The 17,105-nt window shown below is 43.4% G+C and overlaps 1 protein-coding gene and 1 long non-coding RNA gene across 2 annotated transcripts in view; both read right to left on the bottom strand.

Moving 5' to 3' along the window:
* Positions 1-17,105, bottom strand: part of LOC306818935 (protein NLRC3-like) — a 112,037-nt gene that overhangs the window by 18,918 nt on the left and 76,014 nt on the right. The window lies entirely within an intron of this gene.
* Positions 271-2,340, bottom strand: LOC306818976. The gene is made up of 2 exons (XR_013778439.1): positions 632-2,340; positions 271-594 (listed from the first exon to the last, which is right to left on the bottom strand). It is a non-coding gene; the product is annotated as an uncharacterized lncRNA (long non-coding RNA).

Genomic DNA, 17,105 nt, shown 5'->3' with positions numbered 1-17,105 from the left:
ACTCAAATATTACACGCACACACGCACACACACACACACACACTCATACAGTGTGTGTGTGTGTGCAGAATAACAGAGGGCGAGCCTCACAGCATGTGTTCTTTGAAACTGTGTTATTAATGGATTCAGAATGGTCTAACCCAGCCCGGGTTGTTGACAGAAAAACAGGAAGTGATCCAACGTTAACTTCCTGTTGTTCATTCTGCTCCATTTATAATGTGATCAGGTCAAACAGTCAATGTGGAGCCTCCTCATGTTCTGACTCCTCTGAGCTCTCTCTCTCTCTCTCCTCGATCGCCCCTAACTACTACCAACAACCAGCTGACTGTCTCTCTCTCTCCTCGATCGCCCCTAACTGCTACCAACAACCGGTTGACTCTCTCTCTCTCTCCTCGATCGCCCCTAACTGCTACCAACAACCAGCTGACTCTCTCTCTCTCTCCTCGATCGCCCCTAACTGCTACCAACAACCAGCTGACTCTCTCTCTCTCTCTCCTCGATCGCCCCTAACTGCTACCAACAACCAGCTGACTCTCTCTCTCTCTCCTCGATCGCCCCTCACTGCTACCAACAACCAGCTGACTCTCTCTCTCTCTCCTCGATCGCCCCTCACTGCTACAAACCAGCTGACTCTCTCTCTCTCCTCGATCGCCCCTAACTGCTACCAACAACCAGCTGACTCTCTCTCTCTCCTCGATCGCCCCTAACTGCTACCAACAACCAGCTGACTCTCTCTCTCTCCTCGATCGCCCCAAACTGCTACCAACAACCAACTGACTCTCTCTCTCTCTCTCCTCGATCGCCCCAAACTGCTACCAACAACCAGCTGACTCTCTCTCTCTCTCCTCGATTGCCCCAAACTGCTACCAACAACCAGCTGACTCTCTCTCTCTCTCTCCTCGATCGCCCCAAACTGCTACCAACAACCAGCTGACTCTCTCTCTCTCTCCTCGATCGCCCCTAACTGCTACCAACACACAGATGACTGTGGTTTATAGCTCTCTCTCTCTCGTCGATCGCCCCTAACTGGTACCAACAAAAAGCTGACTGTGGTTTGCAGCTCTCTCTCTCGTCGATCGCCCCTTTCCCCGAGAAACCACAACATATTTAGTCCAATTTTTCATTTAAGCACAGAAAGTGTTCATATAGAAAAATATGTAAATGTGAAGGCCAAGTCTCCCATTGGTCAGCGTCCTGGGCCCTCCCCCTCTCTGCCCATGCTCTGATCCGTCTATGAGCTGAAGTACTAAACTAGTTGTATCTTCTGAATGTCGTCACTGCACAGTCTGGAACTGGGACATGAATCACTGTGTGAAAAAGTCTGTCATCATCTTGTTGTCATTTGATGAATTCTGTCATTTTTATTTAAACTCTTTTCTGTCTTTGTTCTGCTGAAACATTTGAATTAATCCTCGAGCATCAATAAAGTTTGATCTTATCAGAGGAGGCGTCACTGCAGGACTTTGAATCATAAAAGGATTAAAAACAACCTTCAAACACGTCCATCAAGTCATTGATTAACCAAGAACACAGTCAGCTGATTGACTTACAACAACGTCTTATGGATTTGATCAGAATGAGTTTCACTGTAAAAAAAACTTTATTAAGAAAAGTATTTAAATCACAATGATGTTCAGAACAACACTCAAATATTTCAATCACTGAAGATCAAGTGATGAACTCAGTGACAGAAACTTTCCAGAGCGGGCTCGTCTTCAGTCCACCTGTTAGCATGTTAGCATGGCTAGCATAGCCTGCATGGTGACTGAGGATCACTGGGTACATCCCAAGTGTCTTATTTGCCGTCTCCTCGGTCCTCGGCCGAACAGGAAGTAGTTCCAAAGCCGCCATGTTGAGGATCGTCCCAAAGCTCTAATAGCGAACGGAGGAGAGAGGATCGAGGAGAGAGGAGGCTGATCCGAGGAGCGATGACCGAGGAGAGAGGAGACCTGACATCACGGAAGTCTTTTCACTGACAGACACGCCCCCTTCTCGTACATCACTCACTGATTGGACGCTGCACAGGATCAGACTTCAGTGAAACTTCTCAACATGAGCAGAGTTTAATACCGGAGAAAAGAGGGAGATTAAAAAGAGTCTAAACGGAGCGTGGGACATTTAAACAGATGATGAACATCAGTGAGTTTGTAAAGAGTCGCTCTGTGATGAGCTGGGATTAAAAAGAGTCTGATGAAGAGGAGTCCGTTTTATATTCTCACTTATTTATCTTCTGAACGTTTCATCATTTAGATTCTAATCAATCATTTTCAGTATCCTGACACATAAATATCTGTGTTTATAAAATACAGAGTTGGTTGTCTAAAAACAGGCTAGGTTCAGTCCAAACTGTTTAATAATAATCAATAATTATAGACAATTCAAAATGAAATCTTTGAGTCAGTAGAAACGGTCCTTTTGAAACAGACTGCAGGTTGTTCTTCAGGTAAAGACACTAAACACTGTAACTGTGTTTGATGAGAAATAATACAGTGTGTGTGTGTGTGTGTGTGTTTGATTAGTAATAACACAGTGTGTGTGTGTGTGTTTGATTAGTAATAATACAGTGTGTGTGTGTGTGTGTTTGATTAGTAATAATACAGTGTGTGTGTGTGTGTGTGTGTTTGATTAGTAATAATACAGTGCGCGTGTGTGTGTGTGTGTGTGTGTTTGATTAGTAATAATACAGTGCGTGTGTGTGTTTGATTAGTAATAATACAGTGTGTGTGTGTGTGCGTGTGTTTGATTAGAAATAATACAGTGTGTGTGTGTGTGTGTGTGTGTTTGATTAGTAATAATACAGTGCGTGTGTGTGTTTGATTAGTAATAATACAGTGTGTGTGTGTGTGTGTGTGTGTGTTTGATTAGTAATAATACAGTGTGTGTGTGTGTGTGTTTGTGTGTGTGTTTGATTAGTAATAATACAGTGTGTGTGTGTTTGATTAGTAATAATACAGTGCGTGTGTGTGTGTTTGATTAGTAATAATACAGTGTGTGTGTGTGTGTGTGTGTGTGTTTGATTAGAAATAATACAGTGTGTGTGTGTGTGTTTGATTAGAAATAATACAGTGTGTGTGTGTGTGTTTGATTAGTAATAATACAGTGTGTGTGTGTGTGTGTGTGTGTGTGTGTGTGTGTTTGATTAGTAATAATACAGTGTGTGTGTGTGTGTGTGTTTGATTAGAAATAATACAGTGTGTGTGTGTGTGTTTGATTAGAAATAATACAGTGTGTGTGTGTGTGTGTTTGATTAGTAATAATACAGTGTGTGTGTGTGTGTTTGATTAGAAATAATACAGTGTGTGTGTGTGTGTGTGTGTGTGTTTGATTAGTAATAATACAGTGTGTGTGTGTGTGTGTGTGTGTTTGATTAGAAATGTGTGTGTGTAGGTGTGTGTGTGTGACTAAGACGCAAGTGGAGGAGACAACTCGGAGGACACTCGGTGCAAATAAGGGAACTGAGATTGAGCCATAGACACATGAACACACAGACACGACTGTACAGACACACACACACACACACACACACACACACACACACACACACACACACTGTAGTAGAGATAATAACAAGAGGTCAGGCTGGGCGCTCGTTCTGTGTTTGTCACTAGGTTCACACCAAGGTGTCGGCCAGAACACCACTTAAGGCCACGTTTCCAGGGAGTATGATGAAAGAAAGGGCAGAGAGAGATTTCACACTGTTCAGCTCTTCTTTACTTTCCAATAGAGCAGCACATACAGCTAGTTGGAACTGGTTGTTTCACTTATGCATGTGAGTGTGTGTGTGTGTGTGTGTGTGTGTGTGTGTGTGTGTGTGTGTGTGTGTGTGTGTGTGGTTTTCTATAAAAAGAAAGAATAACAAAATACAGTCTCAATAATAAATAACATAAATGACTTCACCTATATAAAGTAATATTGTCAGTCAAATATAACCATACATTTACACAGAAAGCCATTCAGTAGTTATAATCACATTTCTCTTCACACTGTCTTAAACTAACAAACTCAAACACACAATGCACAGGTCTCTTTAACATTTCAGTCCTGTTAAGTTACTGCTAACAACTTGACATAGCATTTCCTGTTATAGAAATCCTCTAACTGCCGGAACCAGCAGGATGCTTTTATTTTGAAACATACAGGCAAGTCGCTACATCCGGTTGCCGAATTAGCGTAGTAGAAAGGCAAGCTAAATAACAATACTTAATTAACACTAAACACTTTGGGCTCAATCACAACTGTCTAAACACGACGTAATAAGTGTATAAATGAACGTGCCTTTAACTCAACATGACGCATCTCACGCTGACGCGCAGAGTCACGTGAGCAGAGGGACGTAAATTAGCGTGCACGCTATCAGCTGTCATTAACGTGTCTGATCATAGCGCGAGCACGCGGGCTCCGACTTTCATTCATATCAACCAAACAACATCCATATGAGTAAACAAGATGACAAATATGCAAGAGATGAATACTCACACTTCAATTTAGGCACAAACAGCTTCTATTAAGTTATCACGTGACAACGGAAGCTCACTCGTCAGCTTGAATTTCCCTCGGGATCAATAAAGTATCTATCAATCGATCTATCTGTTGATACTGCGTGCCACTCATTAGAATATCAGGACTGATCACATGGGCAGGCTCACTTCTCGCGATATCAGTCAATAACATGTCCGTAACTTTGGTCCTTTTCTAAAGACACACGAACATACAGACACGACCACACACACACACACACACACACACACACACACACACACACACACACACACACACACACACACACACACACACACACACACACACAGCTCATATGAATGTAAGCTGTGACGTCATTAGAAACTGTCTGTGTTCAGTTGACAGGAGGAAACTGAGAGTACAGAAGTGAAGATATAAAAACTGTGGATAAACACTCACCCTGCTTCACTCTTTACTTCTCTCTTCACTTCTGTCCACAAAATGTCTGAACTCACTGAACACTTTCACTTTCACTGTCCCGCCTCCTCTCATGAGTCTGGATCACGTGTTGCTCCTCCCTCCTCCACTTACAGCAAATGAGCTGCTGTGTGTGTGTGTGTGTGTGTGTGTGTGTGTGTGTGTGTGTGTGTGTGTGTGTGTGTGTGTGTGTGTGTGTGTGTGTGTGTGTGTGTGTGTGTGTGTGTGTGTGTGTGTGTGTGTGTGTGTCAGAGTGTAAACTTCTCTCTCAGTTTAGTTTGTTAGTTTAGTTGTCATGTACAAACAACATCATTGATCTCACAGAGAAAAGAGGCTTCGTACCAGATTATAGCAGTTTGCTAATGTTCCTCTGCAGTCCCTGGGCAGATCACCACAGGATACATACACAATACAATACAACGTATACATTCACATCATATCACAATACACATGTGCTAAGACTCCACACAAAGGCTTCATTTTAAAGTAATGTTTGCATCGTTAAAGTTACAATACTGAATTCTAACAGGAAATACATGCAGGAAAAATAAAATTAATGAGAGCATGATTGATTGTTTACAATCCTTTTTTTTTTTTTTACATGTTTTGAAAATAGATGGAAGTCAGTGTTTACTTTGAGTTCATGGTGGATTTTGTTCCATTCTTTGTATGAGAAAGAGGACTGGCCAAATGCAGATCCTCTCTTGGGGACTCTACACTCCCCCCTAGTGGTGGACCTTGGGGCTCTGCAGATGGTCTCTGAGCAGAGCTGGACAAAGTTTTTCAGGGGAGGGGGAGCAGCTTTGTGTATGATTTTGTGGACCATCCGGATATTTGAAAATCAAATGAAATGTTCAAAAGTTAACAGTCTGTATTGATTGAGTGTGTGACAATGGTGGCACTGCCGTGATTTTCTTTCAAATATTTTCTGAGCTTGTTTATGAACATTTTCAACAGATTTCAATGTTGACTTGTTTGCCTGAGACCAACATGTAATACAGTCAGAGATATGGGAGAGGATCATTGAGTTCAAAAACATCATAGATGCCTCAGTGGAGAGTGAGCATCTGATGTGCCTAAAATTTGAGAGATTGTATTTTAAAGTTTGATTTAGTTTTTTTACCTGCTTCTTGAAGGTCAGTGTTGGATCCAATATGATGCCTAAATATTTAACCTCTTCAACATGTTTTATTATTTGACCGTTTACTGAGATGTTCGGCCATTCATGACGGCATTTTTTGTTAGAAAAATACACAGACTGTTTAATCAATGTTGAGTGTTAGGCTGGAGTCATGCAGCCATGCTGCTATTCTGTCCATTGCACAGGACAGTTTGGCAGCAACATCATCAGAGTGTCTGAACACTCTGAGTTTCATCTCTGAAGGTTCAAATGTTTGACCTCTAATGACCTTTAACAACATCTGGAGGAGCTGATGAAACATCGAGACGAGCTTTGGATTATTTAGACCTCAACCTCCCTCCTCGCAAACATTCACATCAGCTCGAGATGATTTCATCCAATAGACGTTCAAGTTGATATTTAGAGAGTCAGAAAGTGTTCACTGAAGTCATGATGAGGACAAAACACTCAGCTGCCTAATAAGTGTGCACGCTGTGTAAATGTAGTTTCCCCCGATGTGATCACGTCCTCTTTTTCTTCACCTTCCTGAAACCTCAGTTAAAGACAGACGAGAAATAAAGCTGAATCTTTCCCCCCCTCAAACTTGTATCATCATGGTCAACACGCTGCTCAAGTGTATTTTCTACAACATGTGAACTATTAATGAGCAAACCATTTGTCCTGGATAGGAAACACTTTAAAGAGCAGACTCTATCAGACCTCTCCTGTGGTCGGGGAAATATAGGTCCCAACAAACAGACTGGAAATGTCAAAGGATCCAACGTGCAGACATGAGACAGAAATGTCTCATCTATCCACAGACCAAGACTGCTCACAGGGTCAAAATAAATGTGAGCTGACACTTGCTCTATACCTGAACTTAAACAGTATGTAAGCCCCATGAATATAACAGATACTATTTTAATGCTGTATGGAGCTCATGTTTATGTTACGCTCAATAATTCAGTTTGTCAAAATGTCCACTAGGTGTCGCTGACCTCCTGTTTGAGAGGGAGAGTCTGCACCTCTCACAGACAGAAGAAAAAACAGGCTGTGAGGGGCAGAGAGGAAGGGACAGAGAAGGAGCGGAGTCCGTGCAGATAGCATGAAATAGATCAGACACAACTTGAATATTCTTCTTCAAATCGATGTGAAAGTTATCCAAAAGGAGGGTAAAGATTTTTGGTTGCAGCAGGATTAAGGAGGACCACTTTTCAGTGGTTTTATGACCGCTCTCCGGTTGTTGTTGTTTTCTGTGGTTGATTCCAACCACAAAGCAAAGCGGCCATCACAGCAGCTGCAAGGTGGAGGATCCAGTCTGCACCTGTTTCTCCAGTGGGACTCCAGATCAGACATGAACCACATCAAGATATATGGACCCCAGACTATCTAAGTGACTCACTAAACAGAAAACACATTGACTGAAACTAAACTATTGACTTGAACTTGAAACGTTTGATGCCTCTCTACACCTGAAGAGGATTATATAAAGACTAAAGAGGAGAAATGATTTCACCTTGTTGCCACATACAACAGTGTTTGTTTTCCTCAGCATGCTCCTCTGAACCCAGCTGTAGATGTTGCTGTAGTCCTGCTTTAATATGCATTTAAAACATGTCACACTAAGTCGTGGTTACAAGTATAACACAGTGAAATACAAACATGCTGTGTTGTCTTTGTTGTCATCATTTACAGGTCCTGTTGAGAATTTGTTCAGTGTGAGATGATGAGTGTGATGTTTCTTCAACCTGGAGGAAATGAAGAAGAAAGTGAAAGACTCAGATCCAGCACATTAAAATGAGTGGAAACTACAGCGCTCAATAAATAAAAGAGGCCATCAGCCTGTTTCCTCTTCTCTTGTTGAATACTTTTATACCACTGTTATTTCTGTTTGATTGTTTCCATTAAATGAACATGTGTTTGTTTCTGCAGTTAGAAAAAGAAACAGTGAGAATAAAAAGCAGACACATTCTCTGCTGCCCTCTGCTGGAGACAATGCAGTAAAACAGGTGATCTTATGCACACACTCTGGGACTGTTATTTCAAAACACTGGAAAAATATTAAAGAGGACAAAATTATGAAAAGTGAAATTCCATGAAAGGTTCAGTTCAACCTACTTGGTGCTATACCGGACGATATTTTCACTGCTGACAGAAGATATATTGTGAATATTTTATTATTGGTCGCCAAGAAAAATAAAACAGCAACATGGAAGAATGTTAAACCAGCGAATGTGGCTGAATGGAAGCAAAGATTGAGACAAGTTTATCTCATGGAAAAAATGACGGCATCATTACAGATGAAAAGGGAGCGTTTTGATTGGAGGTGGAGCACAGTCGGAAAACACCTGACAAAGTGAAAAACTTTCTCTTTCTCTCCCATGAATTGAACCTTTCAGGGGTTGACTGGGGAGCTGTTCTTCTTCACAGCATCAGTCCAGGAGATCCATTCTAGACACGTGTGACCCGTGTGGACGTTCTGCGTTGTGTTCTGCTGTTTCAGCAAAGTCTCAGGAGACAGCTTGTAGTTCTTGTATTCTGTATTCAACAGATAAAAGTACAATCAACAGGTCGTGTGTGGAGTCAAGCATCTCCCCTCTGAGCAAACTGTCAACGGCTCTGCGTTTACAATCATACATTACACATTCATTCATAATAAGTTCAAATAGAGAGATACATGTACATTAAATACATCATCATACACATATTTAGAAAACTAACTTCAATATATTATTTACGAAAACAGCAGATTAATAATATGAAGCCAGAAAACCAGTTCCTTTTGATATCTACACAGAAAAATTAATCACAGCTGCTCTACATCAATCAATTAACAACTGACATATATTAAGACTGAAAAACACCTCTCCATACCAGATAAAAGTATCATCAATCAGCCGCTAACATTTGCTACCAAACTAATGAACAACATTATATATGATATTTGTCACGGATCAGAGGAAGAGACCCAAACGCACGACTCCAGGGCAAAAGGCAGTTTCAAAAATCCATTTTAACTGTACGCAGGGTTCGGTACACGGGAGTCAAACACTAACAGGTTCAGATTCCAAAAGTCAAGACAGAAACATGCTGGAACGCAGACACTGGGAACAAGACGACATAGAGACAAAAATACAAGAGGAACTGGCACAGAATGAGGGGAAGGCAGACATTATATACTGAACAGGGGGTGGAGTTAACAAGACACAGGTGAGACACATCAGGTCATCAGACAGGAGGGAAACAAGGAACAAAGAGCACAAGACCAGAAACTGAGGACAAGAACAAGTAAAACACAACACTGACAACACCAAAACCAGATATATAAAATAAAACAGGAAACACCAAAGACTAACGTAAATACCAGACTATGAAATATTAAAGCACACAAGGGAAACACTGACAACAAGACAAAGACTAAATATAACAATCAGAAACACTTGGACACAGGGAAACACTTTGAAAACATGACAACTAAAGACAAGACAGGACATCAAGATCATGACAATATTGAAAACTTTACAAAACTGATACAGGATCAATCGAATATGATCAGAAACAGAAGACCACCGTTTGATTACATCTAAACAATAAAAATGAGTTTATTGACGGAGCGTGAGTCATCATTGACCGACCTCTGACCAAACATCTGTGTCATTTAAGTATGTTGCAAAAAGAGTGGCCCTTTCCACATGTACCTGTGTATGTGAAATCAGTGAACTAACACAGCTGGGTCTCTACTCGGGCTGTAACGCTACACAAACATTTGGGTTGGCTACGGTTCTCAGTCCTTGAAAAACAAAGAAAGAGACACATACTCTGTGTATTCTTCAGTTCATTCAGTTTTATTATCACCATACTATCATCATAATATTCACCCAACATTTCATTGAACATATCGATGAGAATAAACTCCAGGCAGTATTGTTGAGTCTTGATGCGGTAAAAGCCTTCGATCGGCTCAACTGGGACTTTCTTTAAAGAGTAGGAGAACATTTTGGATTTCAGCAGACCTTCATTCAGACTATTCAAGCACTTCAGAAGTGCAAGAATCAAAGTGAACGGAGCCATATCAAAGTCATGTCAGTTAGACAGAGGGGAGGCCCAATAAGCCCCTTACTGTCAGCCATCTTTATTGAAGCTTTAAGCCAAGCCACCACTCAAGACAATAATATTAAAGGTATAAAACGTGAGCCAGGCACAAGAGGTGGATTTGCTGGATGGATTATATGTTAATGCTGATCGAGAGGCTGCTCAAAGTGGTTATGAATTGGAGTGAACTCTGGGCGCTTTATGACCTTAGCTTTCCTTTTAGGTCTCAATTGAGGATTCTGTTCTAGAAAAGACTCCAAACTCTTGGTTTGTGTTTAAAAACAAACAAACCATTTTCCCTCTGATGTGATTGGTCAGGGTGTTTTAAAGCTTCAAATATGGTTTCCATGACGACCTGAGAGAGTCTAGTTTGAGCTCTGGGATTCAAACGTAGGGACCAGAGAGCAAGTTTAAGAAATAGCCGTTTAAGACCAAGATGAACTTGCACAAACTGCCGTAACTCTCCATGTTAGTTTTTCACGCTCCTTTGGTCAAACTAAAGCAGGGAAGCTCTGAATCTGTGCGACGAAGCAGCGTTTGAAGTTCTGTTTGTTCAGCCAGAAATCATTTAGGAGACAATGAAACGCTTCCACAGCTCTGATTTAAAAGACGACGGCACATCCTTGAATTGGAAATCTGTCTCTGCAGCTGCTGAAGTTCTCCGTGTCATTGAGAGTCATTTTTCAGAGCATGGATGTGAACCTCGACACCTTTGAATGGTTTTGTCACGATTCATCTTTACATCCTGACTTTTTCGCTCATCAAACATTTTATTTCCACCTCAAAGTGAGCGCTCTCTGAGTTTCAGCATCAGAAATGATTCATAGTGATTTATAAAAACCTAACAAGTGGACAACATTTGGAATAAGTGTAAAGCATGTGAAGCAGGGACAGTGCTGCAGGATGAGAGCCTTCATCACACTTAAACGTTGACTGTTTTCTGTTCTTTTATTAAGTGACACAGCTGGGTGTTAACTGAATGATCAACTTAATGGTATATTTTCTGAGCTGAGAATATGATGGGCATGGCCGTATCCAGAAATCTGATTGGTCGAAACTTTGTTTTGTCATTTGCCTATCGGAGGCGGGACTTATGTTTAATCCAAGAATCAATTTAAATTTGTTTTTCGTAGCTTTTTTTTTTTTTGGCACAAAACTTTGTTCATCTACTTCATTCGCACATTACTCATCAGCTCACCTCTGCATCAGTCAGTGTCCCAGTTAGCCAGTAATGCCACACCAGTTCAAAACAAATCTGAGTCTACAGCTTTGATTGTTGAGACACTGAACTTCACAATAACGTCAGTATGCTAACACACAGACACTAAGTGTCAAATTTTCATAGCTCATAATCTGAGCCTTTTAGCTACATTTGCTTATTGTAACTCGTGAATATGTTGCCGACAATTCTTTGGAGAAATTGACAGAATTAAAATCGATTTCACGACTTTGCTAACAAGTATTTTTTAGGGACAACTCATACCTGTAAGATAATAAAAAAATCAAAGAAAAGATCTTCCAAATATTTCCTTTTATTTTTATTTAATCTGGACATGAGCGGTCGACCCACTGACAAACATTTCGATGATGTAGACCTTCACATTGGACAGATCTTGATGCTGTCAGAGCTGGAGCTGAACTGTCCGAGGGCAAAATCCAGACCGACGCCAACTCCACTGCCGACCCCAAATGCGGCGAAAAGCGGCTGGGTGAAGTTAGCGCGGAATGTGTGAAGGTGTGTCATGTTTTCCGCCACGCAGTAGAACGCCAGCGTCCCCACAGACAGGTCCAGGTAGATCCCCAGGTGGGGGGAGTAGATGACCGGTATGTCCTTCTTCTCGTTGTCGTGCATGGCAGAGCAGCAGGTGTCCGACAGCTCCATGGTCCAGGACTGGGCGTTGTAGCCGAGCACGGATCTTGCATCTGAGCCCTTCCTGCTCAACGCCCCGTACGCTACGCCGATGGAAGAGCCCCGTCCTCTCCACTCCACCTCCCAGTAAGAGCGCTGGTCGTACAGCGGGCTCGGGCACATCACCTGGGTCCAGCCGTCGAAATGCTGCGGTGTGTCGAGGCAAGGCTGCGCCGCCCCTTGAAGAGGAGCTTTTGTGTCGCCTTCAGAGAGAACCAGACGTCTGTGGGCTGTGTCGGGGTCAAGGGTCAAGTTTACAGAGTCTAGGAAAGAGAGGGTTGAATTAAAATGACTGGTGTCTTGACTGTAAATGTGGCCTCAGAAAGCGCTCAGAGTTCACTCCGAGCTTCATAGCCACTTTCAGCAGCCTCTTGATCAGTCGCTATATTCAGAGCCAGTCGGTACTTTTACAAACCTTTAAAAAACTTTCAGTTCATTTCTCTGTTTTCTTTTTCTCAGAAAATAATGAACATCTCATCTGAAGTCATGGATATTCATATCATTCCAACACAAACGAAGCACTTCAAAACATCATACACAAAAAAGGTACTTCTTTTCATTGCAAACTGCTGACCAGAAAACCACTCTGGGTTTTTTTTCCAAGCTGTTCAGCCGTGTTCTAACTGTTGTTATTTTTTTCAAGTATCGACTCATTCCGGGTCTTTCCTACACGGTGAAGGTCAGTTTCTGTCCCGATGAGTGGCGCTACTTCTATGACAGTGTTCGGGTTCTTTGCAAGGTTTGGGTCCAAAGATTTGTCCACCTATGGTGTGTTATGAGTCTTAGGAATAAAAATAGTCATTTAGGAGGACTTAAAAGTTGATGGCTACTGGTAATTAATCTCTGGTCATCTCCTTCATCCTTTTTACACCTTCACTTTGATGCTTTTTCTTATTCTTGTTCATTCAACCGACGTGCATTCTTTGTAAGGGGGAAGAGAACCTGTGAATTCCAGTACATTGCCCGGTCATTGATGACCTAGTGTGAGTCCTGGGCTCTTTATTTCAAGGGTGGCACGCACCACCCTTGAAATTTGATTGGCCACCCCAAAATCCTAAAATATGATTGGCTATTTGCTTTGATTTCAACTCGAGTACTTGTGCTTCATTCGAGTTGAACTGGGACGTGTGAAATTCCAAGTTCCACATTTAATATTCCGAAAGTCGGAGTTGTCCGAAATGAACGAGATAGAATCCAACATGGCTGCTGTGCGGATCAACTGTACGCTGTGGACATGTGTGTGGACAAACACGTAGTGTGTTATAAACTAACAAAACTGGAGTAGTTGAGGAGAAACCATACTTTTGGCGTCCTCCCAGACAGATGCTTCCACCCAGGGAGTTGCCACTAACTGTGTCAGTAGAAGATATCAAAGTCGACTGGCTCAGACAACAGTGGAGTTCACACGGTCCCGCCTTAACAGAAATCAGACAGGAGAAACCATACTATTGGAGTCCTCCCAGACAGATTCTGCTGCCCACAGGAGGAGCCACAAACTGTGCCAGTACAAGATATCAAACTCGATTGGCTCAGACAACAGTGGAGTTCACACGCTCTGGAGAAACCATACTATTGGCGTCCTCCCAGACAGATACTGCCACCCGGGGGAGTGGCCATGAACTGTGCAAGGAGAAGATATCAAACTCGACTGGCTCAGACAACAGTGGAGTTCACACGCGCCGTCCTTTAGAGCAATCAGTCTGAAGAAACCATACAATTGGCGTCCTCCCAGACATAACTGCCGCCCGTTAAGTTGCTACTAACTGGGCCAGCAGAAGAAATCACACTCGACTGGCTCAGACAAAAGTGGAGTTCACACGCTCACTCCTTAACAGCACTTATTCTGGAGAAACCATACGATTGGCTTCCTCCAGGACAGATTCTGCCGCCCACAGGAGTGGCCAATATCTGTTTCTGTAGAAGATATCAAAGTCGACTAGCTCAGACAACAATGGAGTTCACACCCCCCCTCCTTAACAGCACTTATTCTTAAGAAACCATATCATTGGCTTCCTCCAGGACAGATTCTGCCGCCCACAGGAGTGGCCACTATCTGTTCCAGTCGAAGATATCAAACTGGATTGGCTCAGACAACAGTGGAGTTCACACACTCCCTCCCTAACAGCCACCAGTCTGGAGAAACCATACTATTGGCATCTTCCCAGAGAGATGCTGCCGCCCACTAGGGTGGCCACTAACTGTGCCAGTAAAAGATATCAAAGTCGACTGGCTCAGAAAACAGTGGAGTTCACACGCTCCCTCTTTAACAGCAATCATTCTGGAGAAACCATACTATTGGCATCCTCCCAGACATAACTGCCGCCCAGGGAGTTGCCACTAACTGTTTCAGTAGAAGATATCAAAGTCGACTGGCTCAGACAACAGGGGAGTTCACACGGTCCCTCCTTAACAGCACTTATTCTGGAGAAACCATACGATTGGCTTCCTCCAGGACAGATTCTGCCGCTCACAGGAGTGGCCAATATCTGTTTCTGTAGAAGATATCAAACTCCATTGGCTCAGACAACAGTGGAGTTCACACGCTCTGGAGAAACCATACTATTGGCGTCCTCCCAGACAGATACTGCCACCTGGGGGAGTGGCCATGAACTGTGCAAGGAGAAGATATCAAACTCGACTGGCTCAGACAACAGTGGAGTTCACACGCTCTGGAGAAACCATACTATTGGCGTCCTCCCAGACATAACTGCCGCCCAGTAAGTTGCTACTAACTGGGCCAGCAGAAGAAATCACACTCGACTGGCTCAGACAAAAGTGGAGTTCACACGATCACTCCTTAACAGCACTTATTCTGGAGAAACCATACGATTGGCTTCCTCCAGGACAGATTCTGCCGCCCACAGGAGTGGCCAATATCTGTTTCTGTAGAAGATATCAAAGTCGACTAGCTCAGACAACAATGGAGTTCACACACCCCCTCCTTAACAGCACTTATTCTTAAGAAACCATATCATTGGCTTCCTCCAGGACAGATTCTGCCGCCCACAGGAGTGGCCACTATCTGTTCCAGTCGAAGATATCAAACTCGATTGGCTCAGAAAACAGTGGAGTTCACACGCTCCCTCTTTAACAGCAATCATTCTGGAGAAACCATACTATTGGCATCCTCCCAGACATAACTGCCGCCCAGGGAGTTGCCACTAACTGTTTCAGTAGAAGATATCAAAGTCGACTGGCTCAGACAACAGTGGAGTTCACACGCTCCCTCCTTAACAGCACTTATTCTGGAGAAACCATACAATTGGCTTCCTCCAGGACAGATTCTGCCGCCCACAGGAGTGGCCAATATCTGTTTCTGTAGAAGATATCAAACTCCATTGGCTCAGACAACAGTGGAGTTCACACGCTCTGGAGAAACCATACTATTGGCGTCCTCCCAGACAGATACTGCCACACAGGGGAGTGGCCATGAACTGTGCAAGGAGAAGATATCAAACTTGAATGGCTCAGACAACAGTGGAGTTCACACGCTCCCTCCTTAACAGCAATGAGTCTTGAGAAATCATACTATTGGCGTCCTCCCACACATAGCTGACGCCCGGGGAGTTGCCACTAACTGTCTGTAGAAGATATCAAACTCGACTGGCTCAGACAACAGTGGAGTTCACACGCTCACTCCTTTACAGCACTGAGTCTGGAGAAACTATACGATTGGCATTTTTCCAGAGAGATGCTGCCGCCCACTGGAGTGGCCACTAACTGTGCCAGTAAAAGATGTCAAAGTCGACTGACTCAGAAAACAGTGGAGTTCACATGCTCCCTTCTTAACAGCAATCATTCTGGAGAAACCACATTGGCTTCCTCCCAGACATAACTGCCGCCCAGGGAGTTGCCACTAACTGTGTCAGTAGATGATATCAAACTCGATTGGCTCGGACAACAGTGGAGTTCACACGCTCACTGCTGAACAGCAATTAGTCTGCAGAAACCATACTATTGGCGTTCTCCCAGACAGACACTCCCACAGCAGAATGGCCACTAACTGTTCCAATAGAAGATATCAAACTCGATTGGCTCGGACAACAGTGGAGTTCACACGCTCACTGCTGAACAGCAATTAGTCTGCAGAAACCATACTATTGGCGTTCTCCCAGACAGACACTCCCACAGCAGAATGGCCACTAACTGTTCCAATAGAAGATATCAAACTCGATTGGCTCAGACAACAGTGGAGTTCACACGCTCTGGAGAAACCATACTATTGGCGTCCTCCCAGACAGATACTGCCACTCAGGAGAGTGGCCATGAATTGTGCAAGGAGAACATATCAAACTCGACTGGCTCAGACAACAGTAGAGTTCACACGCGCCCTCCTTTACAGCACAGAGTCTGGAGAAACCATACGATTGGCTTTCTCCAGGACAGATTCTGCCGCCCACAGGAGTGGCCAATATCTGTTTCTGTAGAAGATATCAAACTCCATTGGCTCAGACAACAGTGGAGTTCACACGCTCCCTCCTTAACAGCACTTATTCTGGAGAAACCATATCATTGGCTTCCTCCAGGACAGATTCTGCTGCCCACAGGAGTGGCCACTATCTGTTCCAGTCGAAGATATCAAACTGGACTGGCTCAGAAAACAGTGGAGTTCACACGCTCCGTCCTTTAGAGCAATCAGTCTGAAGAAACCATACTACTGGCGTCCTCCCAGACATAACTGCCGCCCAGGGAGTTGCCACTAACTGTGTCAGTAGATGATATCAAACTCGATTGGCTCAGACAACAGTGGAGTTCACACGCTCACTGCTGAACAGCAATTAGTCTGCAGAAACCATACTATTGGCGTCCTCCAAGACAGACACTGCCACCCGGGGGAGTGGCCTTTAACTCTGCCAGTAGAAGATATCAGTGTCGACTGGCTAGGACAACAGTGGAGTTCACACGCTCACTCCTTAACAGCACTGAGTCTGGAGAAACCATACGATTGGCTTCCTCCAGGACAGATTCTGCCCCCGACAGGAGTGGCCACTATCTGTTTCTGTAGAAGATATCAAACTCGATTGGCTTAGACAACAGTGGAGTTCACAC

The sequence above is a fragment of the Symphodus melops genome, assembly GCF_947650265.1.
Source record: "Symphodus melops genome assembly, chromosome: 23".
Lineage (NCBI taxonomy): Eukaryota > Metazoa > Chordata > Actinopteri > Labriformes > Labridae > Symphodus > Symphodus melops.
Note: the sequence above shows the minus strand (reverse complement) of the source record. Positions and strands in the feature narration are given on the sequence as shown.